Raw genomic sequence first — 18,703 nt, forward strand, 5'->3', positions numbered from 1 at the left:
CGCGTGCAAGTTAGGATTAAAGCTAATGGCCCACCAGTTCTTAGTTCCATTGTTTCATTACAGTCCGAATCAAATTCGAACCTGCATGGTCCAGGCGGCTGTAGTGGTGGCCATGGCTACTGGCTTTACATTTACTACCATATATGAGTAGCCATATCACTAAGTTTCATCTACACTCCTCAAAAACAATATGATTTTATCTATAATTAAGTAATACAGTGCTTTGCATATAGTAGATACAGTTCTCCTTTATCTGAGGTTTCATTTTCCATCATTTTAATCACCCAAGGCAACCGTGTCTGAAAATGAACTATTATCCTTGTAGTTTTGGTCTATGTCATGAAAACGATATGAATTGGGGCTCACAAATCATAACAAGCACTTTCTGCAGCTGTGGCTCTATCTGTTTCTGTTACTACCTTGCTTCTAAGTGGCCCTGTGGTTGACTGTTTTGACTTGTCCTGTCTGTGTCTTGCCTGGAAGCTTCTACAGTTTAAGCAAGCCTCTATACTGCTCACAAAAATTAGGGGATATTATATCGCTTCATACTCATTTTGAAATATCCCCTAATTCTGCTCACAAAAATTAGAGTATATATTATTGCTTCATATTCATTTGGAAACATCCCCTAATTTTTGTGAACAGTATAGAAAATCCCAGAAATAATTTGTAAGTTCTAAATTGTGTATTATTCTGAGATCAAGTCTTTCCATATCCCATCAGGACATGACTCATCCCTTCGTCCGGGGTCTCCATGTAGTACACATTCCCTGCCCCTTAGTCGCTTAGCGGCTGTCTGGGCTATCATACTGACTCTAGCAGTATTGTCGTCCTAGTGCCCCAGCAACCCTTACTTTATGTAACAATGGCTCCAAAGTGCAAGAGTAATGATGCTGGCAATTTGGACGTGCCAAATAGAAGCTTTAAAGCGCTTCCTTCAAGTGAAAAAGGTAACCATGTGTGTATAAGATAGAACATAGTAAATGGAGGGTTTGGTACTGTTTGCAGTTTCAAGACTGGGGGTCTTGGAATGCATCTCCCTCGGAGAAGGGGGGACTACGGTAATCTATCATTGATTAACTTGAAAGATAACAGAACTGAATTCCCATGTGAGCAATAACCTACTTTAGAACTATTATCCTTGTAGTTTTGTCTGTGTCATGAAAACGATATGAATTGGGGCTCACAAATCATAACAAGCACTTTCTGCAGCTGTGGCTCTGTTTCTGTTATTACCTTGCTCCTGAGTGGCTCTGCGGTTGACTGTTTTGACTTTTATTCTGTCTGTGTCTTGCCTGGAAGCTTCTACAGTTTAAACAAGCCTCTAGCACCTGACATTTTCCTGTGGAGAAGAAGTAAGGTTTTTTGTAATTTGAGGTCTAGGAAAAATCATTGTACATCTTGTAATTTTGTGATTTATAATAAGAAGTATGTGTTTGGTCTTCAGCTTTCTGGCACAGAGGTTTTAGGAAAAACCCTTGACATTTTCTAAGTGTTGAGAGTGATAAAGGTGTTTTTTGTTATGTTAATGAGGCAAGTTTTGGAACTTAAGGTAAGGAGGGGCTCTGGTTACCAGGAGAATCAACCATGTGATTAGAGGGCTGGAACTTTAAGTCCTGGGAGAGTAGAGGGATTGGAGGTTGAATCAGTTGCTAATGGCAGATGATTTGTTCAACATGCCTCTGTAACAAAGCCTCCATAAAAAACCAGGAGGACGGTGTTGGGAGAGCTTCCATGTAAAGCCAGTAGCCACGGCCACCATCACAGCAGCCTGGCCCATGCAGGTTTGCATTTGATTCAGACAGACAGTAATGAAAAAACGGAGCCAAGAGCTGGTGGGCCATTACATTTAATCCTAGCTTGCACCTGGCAGGCAAATAAAAGCACACACTGGGCTCCAAAACCCACTCATTCAGTGCTCACAAAGCTACAGACTTATCTGACTTTCCTAGAATCAAATGTTTCTAACCTCACCAGCCTTATTCAGCTGTTTCCCATCTCCTTCTCTCTGCACAAACGCTATATACAAACTGGCTTCTTCTTCAGCACTCCATCATCTTGGCTGCCTCTCCTTTCCTCCACGTGGCCTTTCTCTGCTCTCCCCTCTAATGCTAATCTCAGATACGGAGAGAGAGCAAGCTCCCGGTCTGCCCCAATTTTATAGTGTAGAAATCAAAACCTTTAATCCAGTATACAAATAAGGAAGTCTCTGATACAAAGTCACTTATCTGAGGCATAATGGGATTCCTCATAAGAGTGCACCACCCACACCATGCAGTAGTCAAGGGTGTGGGGAAAAGCTTAGTTTTAAAACTAAGCCTGCTTACAGCCTGTCCCCCACACACAATGCAAACTATAAGCGAGCAAACATATATATCAATTTACAAACTTATTTGACCAACATTCCAGGTTGATAAACACGAGATCTGGAAGCTCCAAGCTCCTTCCTACATACCTTGCCTTTTGCATCTCTTCCGTCTGGCTGTTTCCTGAGTTATATCCTTTTATAATAAACTGGTAATCCAGTCATTAAAATGTTTTTCTGAGTTCTGTGAACTGCGCTATTGAATTAATTGAGCCTGAGAAGGCAGTCTTGGGAACCTCTGCTTTCCACCTGGCCAGAAGTTCAGGTAAAAACCTGGGCTTTTGACTGGCATCGGAAGTGGGAGGATGAGGGTTATGTTATAGGACTGAATTCTTAACCTGTGGAATCTGATGCTTTGTCCGTGTTGATATTGTCAGAATTGAGCTGGACTGTAGGACACCCACCTGATGTCCTGAGACGTGCTTGTTGGTGTGGGGACGCACTCCCTCCCCTGCCCCACATTGAACTTAGTGGCTAGAACAAAATTCATCTTCATTTCCCTTTTCTTCAACACAGGTCCAATAAGAGGATTCTTGCTGAAATTTGTCTTTCTTTTATCTACCTCAGATATGATAAGTCACACATCCTACGGAGACAGATTGTTTTTAGGAAGTATTTCAAGGGGAAGAGAGCGGAGGCCAATGTGAAACCTGTGAAATCTGAAGTAATCCAATTTAACAGAGAGCAAACAAATAGAAAACCAAGGGGCATAACAGCTTTAGAAACTGGAGAAAACCAGAAGATGAAAGAGGATTAAAAAAATAAAAATTAATCCTTTCTTGCTGAGTGCTTAGAGAACCCCTCAATGACAACAAGTCATGTTGCATTTACTTAAGCATTTTCGCTATTTCTTTCTGTCATATTTTCCTGATTAAATGGTGTTTTGAGGTAAAGAAAATTTTTCTTTTGAGAGAGAGAGACAGGGAGAGACAGGGACAGATAGAGACACAGGAAGGGAGAGAGGAGAGAAGCATCAACCCATAGATGTGTCACTTTAGTTGTTCATTGACTGCCTCCCATATGTGCCTTGACAGGGAGGACTCAAGCTGAGTCAGTGACCCCTTGCTCAAGCCAGCGACCTTGGGCTCAAGCCTGCAACTGTGGGATCATGTCTCTGATCTCACACTCAAACCAGTGACCCCGTGCTCAAGCTGATGAGCCCGTGTTCAAGATGGATGAGCCCACACTCAAGCTCGTGACCTTGGGGTTTTAAACCTGGGGCCTCAGCACCCCATCAGTCAGGCTGGGGTAAAGAAATCTTTATTAACCTCCCAGACCATGATCGTCCTTGCCCTCATTGTAGCAATAGCACAGGCTGAAGACAAGTGACCAGCTTCCTATTCTCTTACTTCCAGAAAGCAAGCTTTAACTGAATGGAATTTCTATCTTTTCGGTTTTTTAAATCAAATTTTCTGCTAATAATAATACTAAGAATAGGTACTGTAAAGTACTTCACAAATGTTATTTCATTTAATTCTCATAATAAATGAATGCGGTGAATGTGGAAGCTGGCTTTCAAGATGGCTGCTAATGATCCCCACTTTTGGTAGTCACATCCTACGTGGCCTCTCCCTCACTGACTAGGGCTGATTTACGTGACCAATAGATGTTGCATAAATGATAACAAGTTTACAATGTCTTCTGTAACACAGAAGACACATACTATCATTTAAGCAACACCTGGGGGCAGTCACTAAGTCACTGATTTAATGACATACAACACGAGGTTCTGCCTTACCAGACAGTTTCCCATTCGCATCTGGAACCCTTTTGGACTTCGCTCCCTTATGAGTTCCTGGAAGTGAACAGAACTCAGTTCCCTGCAGAAAATGAATTTCGTGCTAAAGAGTATCTTTTTTTTTTTAATTAAAGAATGCAGTGGTACAAATCAATAAGAAGCAGACTTTTAATGCAAACCCCATCCTGCTAGGTTCTTCCTAAGAGTTAGCTGAGAATATATTTTCTTTTCTCTGAAAAAAGACATTGTGTCAAAGATACTGAATACTTATCCTAGACTCTGTAACATAGAAACACTAGAAGGAATCAAAAGTTGACATTTAAATTAAGAAAAAAAAAAGGGGTGAGGTGGAATATGGGTCCTTTTAGAAGTAGAGGTAAGACCTAGAATAGCTGCTGGGAAGAAGTGACAAGGAACACCAGTTGGGAGGTGTGGAGGGCCCAGTGGAGGCTGGAATGATGAACGAGCAGGGGCATGATCTGGGCTGCTGTGTGATTTCTCCCGCAGCCCTGGCAGCCTGGGTATGGGAGAGACACCAGCTGCATTGCCCAGTGTTGGAGTTTTACTGACTGTGCTGACAAGATGTGGAGTCAGGGTGTTGACAATACAGTATTGCTAAGAGACTCAGGGACGGATTACCTGTGAGAGCTAGGCTGGAGAGGGGAGAGTGAAGACAAGTGAGGGAGAGGGAGCTGAAGAGAAACCAGGAGATGAAGGGGCACAAGGAGGCTGGAACCAAGCATGGGAGAGCGTGCTAGGAGGTGCCGCTCAGGATCGCAGAGAGCGCGCTCCCATCTCCAGCCCTTTTAATGTGTTTAATGATTATTTTTATTCAAAAGCACATACAAGGAAAAAAGAAGTAGCCTATGCCTTTTGTAAAAACTTCAAACACTTTAGAAATTCAAATCCACTTAGGAAGTGAAGTCTCTTATAACTTTAATAGTTTATTATTTTATTTATTATTTCAAATATATTGTGAGTTTCATATATATTTTCATATTTTTTGTACATTATTTCTTAGTATTGTCTCAGAAATGGAATCATACATACTTTTCTGAAACTTACTTTTCTTTTAATGTATCTTGGATATAACTATTTCCTGTACCTATAAATCTTTGAGAGTGGGTTATTTATTGATTGATTTATTCATTGTCCAAAATGATTTTAATTATTGTCAAAAATTTTTTCCTGTGTTACATTTTTTGGGTGGATTGAGAAGCTTTTCTTTCTTTCACTTTGTATTTAAATACAAAAAGCTGTACATAATTAATGTACACTACTTGGTGAACTTAGAGATAAGTATACACCTATGAAACTTTCATCAAATCTATGCCATAAACCTGTGTATTGCCACCAAAACTTTCCTCTCACCCTTTTATTTATTATTCTTATTATCATTATTATTTTGTATGTGTATGTAATAAGAACACATAAGATCTACTCTTTAGTAAAATTTTAAGTATACACTACATTATTGTTAACTATAGACACTATGCTGGACAGTATAGATCTATAGGATCTATCCACTCGTATACCTGAAACTTTGTGGCCATTGACTAATAATACCCCTGTTTTTCTCTCCAACCCCTGGTAACCAGCATTCCAGAGAGTGGGATATTTAAACTAATGATTACTTAGATATAGAGCAGTATCTGGTGATGACAAGGTCTGGAAGGGCATCTGTGGAAATGTAGATTGAAGTATAATGGAGGTGAGAGTGTTTTGAGGGTTTTCCAGCTCTGTGGATGCTGCATCCACCCAGAATGAGGCACAGTTGGGAAGGAATGGAGGACAGAGACCCAGATGGCAGAACGCTCAGTGGGTGAGTGTGAGGATGTGAGTAGACAGAAGGGATGAAGGCAGGGAAGTGATGGTAGAAGGGCATGCGTGAGCTGCAGTGGAGCTGCGTTGGTGAGGCTGCAAAGCAGACAGGCACCAGGCGGAGGAGGTGTCACTTTGCCCCACAGGGAGTGGAACAGGGGGGATCAGAGATAGGATTTGCATATTTTAAAGATCATTTTTTGTAAGAGGCAGTCAGCCAGTTGAAGGACTATTGTAATGGTTCTGGAAAAAATGTGAGAACTTGGGGATGTGGATAAGAGAGAGGGGTCACCTGTATAGGACATGATGACTGATAGGGTGAGGTGAGGAAGAGGAGAGGTTGAGGACCATTGTCAGATTGCTGGCTTGGGGCAATGATGCAAACCCAGTTGATGAGAAAAAAGGGAAGAGGAAGGACAAGGAGTATGTGTATGTGTGTATATATCTGTATGTGTGTGTAGGCTGTGCCAGGGAACAGAGGGTGGGAAGAAATTCAGTACAATGACTATTAAAATAATATTCTAGGAGTTTGTGAAGTTAATTTAAAGAAATCAAGATTTATTCTGGATGGAAACTGAAGATTTAGAGATAATGCTGAAGTGGTACAGTAAATGCCCTATTAAAAGTATTGTTATCCACTGGCCGGGTAGATCAGTTCATTAGAATCGTCCTCATACCCCAAGATTGTCAGTTTGATCCCCGGTCAGGGCAGATACAAGAATTGACCAATGAATGCATAAATAAGTGGAGCAATGAATCGCTATATCTCTCTCTTCCCTTTCCCCTCCCTCTGTGTTTCTCTCTCTCTTAAAAAAAAAAATTGTTATCCAAACCTCTTCAGTTAAATAAGTTCCTTGGTTCATGATCCCTTTTACCATATTTTGATCTGAGGGAGCAGAATCAAATAAAAGTGAAGTGTTAACCCATGGATTACATGGCTCAAGGCACACAAGGGACATTAATGTGTTTGGCCTATTTCTATGGATTCGGTCCTGTGTTAGATATTGGAATAGTGGGTTAGTGATTGTCATTGTTTAATGACACTCCCGAGTACTGACTATCTAATTTACTGGTTGGTGGTTTATAGACAATTCACAAGCATCCATTATATTCAAGGCACTGTACATTACAGTCTCTGCCTTGAGGAGCTTACAGTCTATTGAGACTGGAATAAGCCTACACAGAACTGGATATGAAAGTGTCATGAGGAAGGGAAAAAGTAAGGCACTGGAAGGTCAAAGAGGCTGAGCAATCACTTCCAGCAGTAAGATCAGAAATTGCTTCAATAAGGGAAAGACATTTGGATCAGGACTGGGGGATCCATGCAGAGTTAAAGAAAGGACATTGCAGTCAGAAGGAGCAGTGTGAGCAGATTTTTTAAGAGAAAAATACCTTAACCCTTGTAGATACAGAGCTTGAAAAAGCATGGTCCAAGTACCTCAGACTGTAATTGTAACATTGTTAGTGATCAGGAACGAAAAAGGAAAATAGTCAAGATTTTTAAAGCACTTAAGAAATCAGTTATAGATGGGTTTAATTAAAAAAAACCTGAGTCATTAGATTTTAACAAGATAACAGCTTTGTATTTTGGTTTGATAAAAGGAGGGCATTCTATTTCTATTCCCTTGAAATAAAATGGTTTAAGTTACAGCACAGCTTATAAATACACCTTTTCACACTTGGGGTAAATCCTCCAGCAAAAGATAGCTATGCATCAAAAAATATGCACAATTTTTGAAAATTGCCAAAATGAAGTTATTGACTTACATTCTACCTATAGTATATGAGAGTACTCACCTTTACAACTTTCTCATTAGCAATGAGGTTTGCTAGTCTTCATTTCTCTCTCTTTTTCTTTCAAATTTTTTATTGATTGTTTTTACAGAGAGAGGATGGGAGGGGGGAGTGAGAAGTATCAACTCATAGTTGCTTCGCTTTAGTTGTTCACAGCTTGCTTGTTGCTTCTTGTATGTACCTTGACCCGGCAAGCCCAGGGTTTTGGACCCATGACCTCAGCATTCCAGGTCGACGCTTTAGCCACTGTGCCACCACGGGCCAGGCTCTTTCTCTCTCTTTTTGAAAAATTAAAAAAAATATATATTTTGAAATACAGACTCATAGGAAGTTGCAAGTAAAGTACAGAAAGGTCTTATTTACCTTTGCACCTACTGCTTCCCCAATTGGTTACATCTTATATAACTATAATATAATATCAAAACCAGAAGAGTATCACTGGTACAATCAATGTATGTATATAGTTCTATATCAATTTATTGTATGTGTAGATTTTATAATTTTCACTACAATCAAGATACAGAAAATTCCTTTATTGGGTTTAGTAATAGCATTAGAAATTGAACCCATATCTTATGAGGTGAAAAACTTGCTTTTAGCAAATTTTCTTTTATTTACCACAACTCTATAAGCCTTAAAATCATGCCTGTCATTTTAATTTCTTATTTATTTGTCCATTCTATAACCATAACATCTCCTTTATAGTCACCTCTCAATTGCCATCCCTAACCCCAAGCAACCACTAATTTGTTCCTCATCTCTGTAATTTTATTATTTGAGAACATTATAAAAATGGAATTATACAATATGCAAACAGTTGAGATTGTATTTATTCACTTTTTGTTTTCTCCCTGAGATACATCCAACTTGTTGTGTGGATCAATGGTTTGTTCCTTTTCATTGCTGAGTAATATTCCATAGTGTGGATATGCCACAATTTTTCACCATTAACCCTGCTGAAAGACATTTTTTGTTGTTAAAGCTGCTGTGAATAATAATGCACAAGTTTGGGCATGAATGTATGTTTTCTCTGGGATAGATGATTGTTGGGTCATATAAGTGCATGTTTAGTTTTCCAAGAAACTGTCAAACTGTTTTCCAGAGTGACTGTACCATTTTACATTCTCACCAGCAATTAGAGAACTAGTTTCTCTGCATCCTTGCCAGCATCAGCATTTGATATTGTCACTATGTTTTCTAAATTCCTAGAATATTGTATTAGACATCCATATAATGCCATTTCAAAATATCTCAATGTAAATCTTATCTTTACGTAAACAAAATTTTAAAAATTATTATAATAACTCATTATCATTAGTTTCAAGAATTGCTTGCGGGACATTTTTGTTAAGTTAGAGGTCTGATTATACTAACAGAGAAATTGGAAGTTACTAATACTATTATGATTCATATACTTAAGAGAATAGGAATTCTATGATGTATTTTTAACAGCATTATTGATGTATGATATATTAAGAAAACTGCAGGCCCTGGCCGGTTGGCTCAGTGGTAGAGCGTCAGCCTGGAGTGCAGAGGTCCCGGGTTCGATTCCCGGCCAGGGCACACAGGAGAAGCGCCCATCTGCTTCTCCACCCCTCCCCCTCTCCTTCCTCTCTGTCTCTTTCTTCCCCTCCCGCAGCCGAGGCTCCATTGGAGCAAAGATGGCCCGGGCACTGGGGATGGCTCCTTGGCCTCTGCCCCAGGCGCTAGAGTGGCTCTGGTCGTGACAGAGCCACGCCCCGAGGGGCAGAGCATCGCCCCCTGGTGGGCAGAGTGTCGCCCCCTGGTGGGCGTACCAGGTGGATCCCGGTCGGGCGCATGCGGGAGTCTGTCTGTCTCTCCCCGTTTCAAGCTTCAGAAAAATACAAAAAAATAAAATAAATAAATAAATAAAAAAAAGAAAACTGCATGTTTAATGTATACAATTTTATGAATTTGGACATATGACTGTACCCATGATGCCATCACAACAATCAAGATAATAAACACTTCTAAAAGTTTCCTTGTGTTCCACACTTAACATGAGATCTACCCTCTTAACAAACTTTCAAGGGCATGCTACCATATTATTAAGTATGGGCACAGTGTGGTACAGCATGTCTTTAGATCTTACTCATCTGTGTAACTTTTTATTTTAGCTGTTTTGATAGGTGTGTGGTATTAATTTGTGTTTCTCTGAATGTTAGTGATGCTGAACATCTCTCCATATGCTTTGTGCTATCAGTATATGTTCTTTGGTGATTATCTCTGTGCCCTTTACCCATTTTGTAACCTGATTGTGTGTTAGGCACAATAATGTCACCTCTCCCTCAAATAGGTCCATGTTTTAATCCTCCAAACCTGGGAATATGTTAGTTAAGGAGAATTAACTTCGCAGATGGAATTAAAATTGCTAATGGGGTGACTTTAAGAAAGGGAGATGATTCCGGATTAATAGTGTGGCTCCCATAGAGTAAACAAGTTTTCTTGTAAGGGGAGGCTGAAGGGGTCAGAGTGATGTGTATGAGAAAGATTTAGCCTGCCGCTTTTGGTTTTGAAGACAGAGGAAGAGGGCCACAAGGCAAGGCAAGGAATTCTCCCCTAGAGCCTCCGGAAGGGAACGCAGCGCCCCAGACACCTTGATTGTGGGCCAGTCAGACTTCTAAGTTTCAGAATTTTGAGTGAGGGGTGAGAGTTTAGGTTCCCTATTATGCTTTTGCTGATACTACCCTGGCTGGGAGGGGCGAGAGTGCTTCAATAATCGCTACTTATGTGGCCTCCACTGGTGGCCTCCGCAGGGTGGGTGACGAAACTGCTGGGTGTGGGTGAACATCCTGTCCTGACATTCTACTAGGCCTCCTCTGACACCAGGCCAGTGGGGAGGGGGAGGGTCAGCTCATTACCACTGGAGGGAGTGGGAAGTTCAGGCTCCCCCCAGGGTCCCCACTGACACTGTGGAGGAATGAGGGGAGGGTTCTCATCACTGCCTGGCAGGGATGAGAGTCTCGACTCCTCACTTGGCCTTCCCTGACACCATGTTGGCAGAGGGGTGGGGGCACCTTAGTTATATTCTTACAGAATATGTATGTTCCTCCATTCCTGTATCTCCTGAAGACTGCTGGTGGGTCTAGAAGCTTAATTAGACTCAGGCTTAGATTTTGTTACTAGTTCTATATAGACGGTGCTGGGTAGCGCACCGTGACAGGCAGCACATAATATGTCTGGTTTTCTCTCTTTCAGTGTCAGGATTGATTTAGAGGGCTCAGGTGTTGTTAGCCTGATTGAGCCATTATAAAGTTCTTCAGCAACATCTTTTCTAATCGTTTTAGCATTCATGATCCTCTGTTTCATGAGGGTCTCAAAATGGTGATTATTTTCCTGTCATTTCTTTTGCATTTATTATCTGGAATCCTTCTATGAAGGATAATTTTCACTCATCAATGATCTGTTTAACTTGCAATGCAATTTGTGTAAAAGAAGTGCAGGCTAAATGGTTGATTCTTCCCTTTTCTTATTTCAGAATAATTAGTTTACTACCCTAGCAGTTCCAAAAGGTGACTAATGATTTTCTTTGTGTCATCTGGACTCAGATTTTTAGAGACTAATCCATTGCAGACTTTTAAAATTTTTGTTTTAATGCTCCAATTGTTTTATCTGTGGTGAATGGGAACTCCTTCAAGTTGCTTTGGGTCCTTTAGGCACAACCCCAGTAACCCTTGATGACATCCTTGTTTCATAATATAATAGAATGTTCCAAGTTTTTTGTGTACATCTTGTGCCCCAGACCTCGAATTACCCATTTCTCCAAGGTGTAGTTCCTTTTAGTGGGAGGTGGTATTTAGAGTCTGTGATATGTCCCTGGCCTGTCATTGCTTACTGTGCTTTCATTGCTTATGGACTCTTTCAGTGGAGAGCTTATTTAAAAGAAAATAATCATGAGCTCACACATATTTTCAGTTTAAATTTAAGGTGATAGGTTTTCTTTATTTAAGAACTTATTTGGTTTTATACTTTTAAATTTTAATTTAATTTTATTTTTTAAAAGATTTTATTTATTGATTTTACAGAGAGAAGTGTGTGTGTGAGGGGGGCAATAGAAGTATCAATTCATAGTTGCTTCACTTTAGTTGTTCATTGATTGCTTGTCATTTGTGCCTTGACCAGGCAAGCCCAGGGTTTCAAACCAGTGACCTCAGTATTCCAGGTCAATGCTCTATCCACTGCTTCATCACAGGTCAGGCAGTTTTATACATTTTTAAATACTGAAATACTTAGCTCCTAACAATATTGATATAGCTACTTGTTTTTAAAATATTATTACTAATGTTATGACCAACAATAAGACTATTATTTATTGAAGATATGTAGTCAAAATACTTTGTTTTAAGGTCAGTGGGAATAATTGTTTTCTTTTTGTGGTTATAACTTCAACTTGACATATATATAGCAAGGTTCATTTGTTCCAGTTTGTTTTAGTGTTTTAAAATTTATTTATTTATTTATTTATTTATTTTATTTTTTTTATATAATTTTATTTTTTTAATGGGGTGACATCAATAAATCAGGATACATATATTCAAAGATAACAAGTCCAGGTTATCTTGTCGTTCAATTATGTTGCATACCCACCACCCAAAGTCAGATTGTCCTCTGTCACCTTCTATCTTGTTTTCCTTGTGCCCCTCCCCACCCCCTATCCCTCTCCCATTCCCCCCTCCCCCCCATAACCACCACACTCTTATAAATGTCTCTTAGTTTCACTATTATGTCCCACCTACGTATGGAATAATACAGTTCCTGTTTTTTTCTGATTTACTTATTTCGCTTCGTATCATGTTATCAAGATCCCACCATTTTGCTGTAAATGTTCCGATGTCATCATTTCTTATGGCTGAGTAGTATTCCATAGTGTATATGTGCCACATCTTCTTTATCCAGTCATCTATTGATGGGCTTTTTGGTTGTTTCCATGTCCTGGCCACTGTGAACAATGCTGCAATAAACATGGGGCTGCATGTGTCTTTACGTATCCATGTTTCTGAGTTTTTGGGATATATACCCAGTAGAGGGATTGCTGGGTCATAAGGTAGTTCTATTTTCAGTTTTTTGAGGAACCACCATACTTTCTTCCATAATGGTTGTACTACTTTACATTCCCACCAACAGTGTATGAGGGTTCCTTTTTCTCCACAGCCTCTCCAACATTTGCTGTTACCTGACTTGCTAATAACAGCTAATCGAACAGGTGTGAGGTGGTATCTCATTGCCGTTTTGATTTGCATTTCTCTAATAGCTAAAGAAGATGAGCATCTTTTCATATATCTGTTGGCCATTTGTATTTCTTCCTGGGAGAAGTGTCTATTCATATCCTCTTCCCATTTTTATATTGGATTGTTTGTTTGTTTGTTGTTGAGTTTTATGAGTTCTTTGTATATTTTGGATATTAGGCCCTTATCTGAGCTGTCGTTTGAAAAAATCATTTCCCATTTAGTTGGCTTTCTGTTTATTTTGTTATCAGTTTCTCTTGCTGAGCAAAAACTTCTTAGTCTGATGTAGTCCCATTCATTAATTTTTGCCTTCACTTCTCTTGCCATTGGAGTCAAATTCATAAAATGCTCTTTAAAACCCAGGTCCCTGAGTTGAGTACCTATGTCTTCTTCTATGTACTTAATTGTTTCAGGTCTTATGTTTAGATCTTTGATCCATTTTGAGTTAATTTTTGTACAGGGGGAGAGACTGTAGTCCAGTTTCATTCTTTTGCATGTGGCTTTCCAGTTTTCCCAGCACCATTTATTGAAGAGGCTTTCTTTTCTCCATTGTGTGTTGTTGGCCCCTTTATCAAAAATTATTTGACTATATATATGTGGTTTTATTTCTGGACTTTCTATTCTGTTCCATTGGTCTGAGTGTCTATTTTTCTGCCAATACCATGCTGTTTTGATTGTCGTGGCCCTATAATAGAGTTTGAAGTCAGGTATTGAAATGCCCCCAGCTTCATTCTTTTTCTTTAGGATTGCTTTGGCTATTCGGGGTTTTTTATAGTTCCATATAAATCTGATGATTTTTTGCTCTATTTCTTTAAAAAATGTCATTGGAAGTTTGATGGGAATTGCATTAAATTTGTATATTGCTTTGGGTAATATAGCCATCTTGATTATATTTATTCTTCCTAGCCAAGAACAAGGTATATTCTTCCATCTAATTATATCTTTTTCGATTTCCCTTAACAATGGTTTATAGTTTTCATTATATAAGTCCTTTACATTCTTTGTTATGTTTATTCCTAAGTATTTTATTTTTTTTGTTGCAATCGTGAAGGGGATTATTCTTTTGAGTTCCTTCTCAGTTGTTTCATTGTTGGCATATAGAAAGGCTATTGACTTCTGTATGTTAATTTTGTATCCTGCGACCTTACTGTATTGGCTTATTGTTTCTAGTAGTCTTTTTGTGGATTCTTTGGGGTTTTCGATGTATAGTATCATATCATCTGCAAAAAGTGATACCTTTACTTCTTCTTTTCCGATATGGATGCCTTTTATTTCTTTGTCTTGTCTGATTGCTCTGGCTAGAACCTCTAGTACCACATTAAATAAGAGTGGAGAGAGTGGACAACCCTGTCTTGTTCCTGATTTAAGGGGGAAAGCCTTCAGTTTAGTGCCATTTAATATGATGTTAGCTGATGGTTTATCATATATGGCCTTTATCATGTTGAGATATTTTCCTTCTATACTCATTTTGTTGAGAGTCTTAAACATAAAATTGTGTTGTATTTTATCGAAAGCCTTTTCTGCGTCTATTGATAAGATCATGTGGTTTTTGTTCTTTGTTTTGTTGATACGGTGTATTACATTAACCGTTTTACGTATGTTGAACCATCCTTGAGATTCTGGGATGAATCCCACTTGATCATGATGTATTATTTTTTTAATATGTTGTTGTATTCGATTTGCTAGTATTTTGTTTAGTATTTTAGCATCTGTATTCATTAGAGATATTGGTCTGTAGTTTTCTTTTTTTGTGCCATCCTTGCCTGGTTTTGGTATGAGGGTTATGTTGGCTTCGTAAAATGTGTTTGGAAGTATTGCTTCTTCTTCAATTTTTTGGAAGACTTTGAGTAGAATAGGAACCAAGTCTTCTTTGAATGTTTGATAAAATTCGCTGGTATAGCCGTCAGGGCCTGGACTTTTATTTTTGGGGAGGTTTTTAATGGTTTTTTCTATTTCTTCTCTACTGATAGGTCTGTTTAGGCTTTCTGCTTCTTCTTGACTCAGTCTAGGAAGGTTGTATTTTTCTAGGAATTTATCCATTTCTTCTAGGTTGTTGAATTTAGTAGCATAAAGTTTTTCATAGTATTCTACAATAATTCTTTGTATATCTACGGTGTCCGTGGTGATTTCTCCTCTTTCATTTTGGATTTTGTTTATATGAGATCTTTCTCTTTTTTCCTTGGTAAGTCTTGCCAAGGGTTTGTCAATTTTGTTGATCTTTTCAAAGAACCAGCTCCTTGTTCTATTAATTTTTTCTATAGTTTTTCTGTTCTCTAATTCATTTATTTCTGCTCTGATTTTTATTATCTCCTTTCTTCGGCTGGTTTTGGGTTGTCTTTGTTCTTCTTTTTCTAGTTCCTTAAGGTGGGAAGTTAAGTGGTTCACTTGGGCTCTCTCTTGTTTGTTCATATATGCCTGAAGTGATATGAACTTCCCTCTTATCACTGCTTTTGCTGCATCCCATAGATTCTGATATGTCGTATTGTCATTTTCATTAGTCTGTATATATCTTTTGATCTCTGCACTTATTTCTTCTTTGACCCATTCATTTTTTAAAAGTATGTTGTTTAGTTTCCACATTTTTGTGGGATTTTTTTCCTCTTTTTTGCAGTTGAATTCTAGTTTCAAGGCTTTATGATCAGAAAATATGCTTGGTACAACTTCAATTTTTCTGAATTTGCTGATGTTGTTTTTGTGGCCCAACATATGGTCAATTCTTGAGAATGATCCATGTACACTGGAGAAAAATGTATACTCAGTCACTTTGGGATGAAATGTCCTGTAGATGTCTATCATATCCAGGTGCTCTAGTGTTTTGTTTAAGGCCACTATGTCTTTGTTGATTCTCTGTTTGGATGACCGATCTAGAGCCGTCAGCGGTGTATTGAGGTCTCCAAGTATGATTGTATTTTTGTCAGTTTTTGTTTTAAGATCAATAAGTAGCTGTCTTATATATTTTGGTGCTCCTTGGTTTGGTGCATATATATTAAGAATTGTTATGTCTTCTTGATTCAGTGTCCCCTTAGCCATTATGAAATGGCCATTTTTGTCTCTGAGTACTTTTCCTGTCTTGTAGTCAGCATTATCCGATATGAGTATTGCTACACCTGCTTTTTTTTGGATGTTATTTGCTTGGAGTATTGTTTTCCAGCCTTTCACTTTGAATTTGTTTTTATCCTTGTTACTTAGATGAGTTTCCTGTAGGCAGCATACAGTTGGATTTTCTTTTTTAATCCATTCTGCTACTCTGTGCCTTTTTATTGGTGAGTTTAATCCGTTTACATTTAGTGTAATTATTGATACTTGTGAGTTCCCTATTGCCATTTTATATCTTGCTTTCTGTTAGTTTTGTGTCTTGTTTGATCCTTCTCTTTTGTTTTTCTATCTTTTGTTTTTATTTGGTTGTATTCCATACATCTTTCCTCTGTTGCTATCTTTTTTATCTCATGTGCTTCTGTGGTGGTTTTTTCAATGGTGGTTACCTTTGAGTAATGAAAAGGGTCCCTACCCTGTTCATTGTAGCGAACTATTTTGTGAGTACTTTTGCACTCCATCGTCCTTTGCTACTGTTAATCTCCATCTTCTCCCCCTCTTTCTTTTTGTTGTTGTCACAGTTTAAATTTGGTTTTATTGTGTTCTTCTTGGAGCTTTTACTTGTGGCTCTGTTTTTTTTTGTTCTTTGTATCTGATTGGAGAACCCCCTTTAGTAATTCCTGGAGTGGGGGTTTTCTGATGATAAATTCCCTCATCTTTTCTGTATCTGTGAATGTTTTTATTTCTCCTTCATATTTGAAGGATAGCTTTGATGGGTATAGTATTCGTGGCTGAAAGTTCCTCTCTTTCAGGACTTTAAATATTGGGGTCCACTCTCTTCTAGCTTGTAGAGTTTCTGCTGAGAAATCTGATGATAATCTAATAGGCCTTCCTTTATATGTTGTATTCTTCTTTTCTCTGGCTGCCTTGAGAATTTTTTCTTTGCTGTTGGTTTGTGTCAATTTCATTATGATATGCCTTGGAGTAGGTTTGTTGGGGTTAAGAAAACTTGGAGTTCTGTTTGCTTCTTGAACTTGAGGCTTTAGTTCTTTCCACAGGTTTGGGAAGTTCTTATCTATTATTTGTTTGAGTATGTTCTCCATTCCATTTTCTCTCTCTTCTCCCTCTGATATACCTATTATTCTTATGTTATTCTTTTTGATGGAGTCAGATAATTCTTGTAGGGCTATCTCATTTTTTTTAATTTTTGAGTCTCTTTCTTCTTCTCTCTGTTGTGCCTCAAGTTGCTTGTCTTCTATTTCACTAATCCTCTCTTCTATCTGACCTGTTCTATTAGCTAAGCTTGTTACTTCGTTTTTCAGCTCGTGAATTGAGTTTTTCATCTCTGTTTGATTTGTTTTTATAGTTTCAATTTCCTTGGACATATATTCTTTGTGTTCATTGAGTTGTTTTCTGAGCTCCCTAAATTGCCTTTCTGTGTTTTCTTGTATATCTCGGAGGATTTTTAGGATTTCTATCTTGAATTCTCTGTCATTTAGCTCCAAGGTTTCCAATATATTAAATTTTTTCTCCATAGATTTTTCCTCATCTAGCTGTGTTACCTCTCTTTCTTTTGTATCCATGATATTCGATTTTCTCTTCCTTAATGGCATCTGAGGGTGGTTTTGTTGATAGTATTAATGAGATTTAATAAAGAATAAAAAGTTTAAAAAAATAATAAAAAAAAAAATCGAAAAGCGTTTTTTTTTAAAAAAATTAATAATGAAATAAAGAAAAATAAAATAAAATAAAAATTAAAAAAAAAAAAAAGGAAATTATTCCCCCCCTCCTTTTTTCCTCTCCTCTCCTCTCCCCTCTTTCTTGATAAAATCTTGTGGTGGACTGTGAATTATAACAAACAATGCCTGTGATGGAGGGCCTGAATTGGGGAAAAGTAATAAAGGGGCAAAAAAAAAAAAAAAAAAAAAAAGAAAGAAAAAAGAAAAAAAAAGAGCGTATGGACCCACAAAAAGCAAATAAGGAAAAAATTTGGGTCAAGAATAAAATGATTTGCTTTTAGGTGTTGGTTGTCTAAGAGTTATGATGAGAGGATTAAGAGGAAAATGGAAAAATGGGCGGACAAATTAAAAAATTACTATTGTATTTAGTGGAACAAGAACTAGATAATATGGAGAGCCAGGGATGGGAGCACTGCTAGTGAGTTAAAAAGGTGAAGTAAAAACCCCCCAAAATGCCACAAACATAAGTTTGAGTCCCAGATAAGATAATTTGTTTGTTATTGAGGTTTGAATGAGAGGAGATGTAAAGGAAAAAGGAAGAAACTAATATAGAGGGAGAAAAGAAAGAGAGAGAGAGAGAAAAAAAAAGAGGGAACCACTAAAAGAAGAAAAAAGAAAGGAGAGAGAGAGAGAGAGAGAGTTAAGGGTTTTGGAGTGCAACCCTCATAGAGAGAAAGGAAGAGAAGAGAAAAGATAATGGGAGATGTAACACTTATGGGTAGTGTAGTTCAAGGAGAGGAGAGAGTAAGACCGATAGAGAGTTAATCGGTCAAATTGGAGGAGGAAAAAAAAAAGTATCAAGAATGAAGATAAGAGAAACAAACGAACAAATATAATAAAATGGGATAGGTTATAAAGTCTGCAGATTATTCTTGATTTTGAGAGGTTATCTTCTTGCTTTTTCTTTTCTCTCCCTCTTCCTGGTCGGTGACTCTGTACCCCGGGTTTTGCCCCTTTGCCACGCTCA

At 38.2% G+C, this 18,703-nt stretch overlaps 1 protein-coding gene and 1 non-coding gene across 3 annotated transcripts in view; both read left to right on the forward strand.

The window, feature by feature from the left end:
- The window catches only part of HYDIN (HYDIN axonemal central pair apparatus protein), a 395,035-nt gene that overhangs the window by 35,164 nt on the left and 341,168 nt on the right, over positions 1–18,703 (forward strand). The gene's annotated exons all lie outside the window — the stretch shown is intronic.
- TRNAS-GGA (transfer RNA serine (anticodon GGA)) lies at positions 9,206–9,281 on the forward strand. Its single transcript has one exon. It is a non-coding gene; the product is annotated as a tRNA-Ser (tRNA).

This window comes from Saccopteryx leptura, chromosome 9 (assembly GCF_036850995.1).
Source record: "Saccopteryx leptura isolate mSacLep1 chromosome 9, mSacLep1_pri_phased_curated, whole genome shotgun sequence".
NCBI lineage: Eukaryota > Metazoa > Chordata > Mammalia > Chiroptera > Emballonuridae > Saccopteryx > Saccopteryx leptura.